This window comes from Tenrec ecaudatus, chromosome 3, assembly GCF_050624435.1.
Source record: "Tenrec ecaudatus isolate mTenEca1 chromosome 3, mTenEca1.hap1, whole genome shotgun sequence".
NCBI lineage: Eukaryota > Metazoa > Chordata > Mammalia > Afrosoricida > Tenrecidae > Tenrec > Tenrec ecaudatus.
In genome coordinates, this window is record NC_134532.1 from 180,059,626 (window position 1) to 180,060,547 (window position 922).

Consider the following 922-nt stretch of genomic DNA (forward strand, 5'->3'; position numbering starts at 1 on the left):
AAAGCAGGTTTTAAAGGAGGCTCCCACTTAAAGTGCTGGCAGGAAGCGGCACTGTACTTCTTCCCGAAGAATCGGAAGTCGCGAAGGTTCCAGCAATTCATGTACACCTGTGAGCCAAGAGCGACGCAGGAAGAAGTCATCCCTGTGCCAACAGCATTCCTTCCAAATACTGCTCGTCATTCTTTCCTTTTGACAACCATGTCACCCTCGAACTCTGATGTGAAATTGGCTGGTTGTAAATATTCACGTTGCAGAGTTCCTAACTATAATTTCAGGTAAACTAAACACCTAGTGACAGTCAAACTGGAACTTTTTCTCTTGCAGGACTTTATGGAGTGCTTGATTTAAGCAAGCTTTGCTATCAAGTCTGTACGGGAGCCGATCAGACCCTGCAGTCCTGCTCAATGTGACAGTCTCAATCAAAAGGAATGTTGCCATTTGTAGTCATTTTAATGTTAGAATTATGTTAAAAGCAATGCAAATTTTCCCCTTTATGAAAATCTTTTTAATTTTCAAGCCAGAGAGGAAAAACTCAGAAGACACACCAAGATATCAAAAGACTATCACACAAGGAGGACATTAGAAATAGAAAAACCAGAAGTCTGAATAAGTCCTTTACTTACTTTTCAAGAATATTGTTCCAGAGTTCATTGCTTAGTTTTGAGAAATGTTCCAATCACTAAGACAGTAACAACAGGGACAGCAGAATACAGGACATACGCTATTTTTACAACTCTTCTACAAAACGAATATTATTTCAAGATAGACAATAAATTGTAGAAAAAAGGAAAACCAATAACTTCCAAGTAAATGTCTTCGGCCGCCAAAATCTAATTCAAGAGTTAAATTTTTAAACATCATTAGAAATCAGTAATATGCTATTTAATGTTACCAGTCACTTTATTGCTCTAGAAAGTTGAGG

The 922-nt window shown here is 37.9% G+C and overlaps 1 long non-coding RNA gene across 1 annotated transcript in view; it reads left to right on the forward strand.

Moving 5' to 3' along the window:
- Nucleotides 1-922, forward strand: part of LOC142442919 (uncharacterized) — a 32,537-nt gene that overhangs the window by 24,975 nt on the left and 6,640 nt on the right. The window lies entirely within an intron of this gene.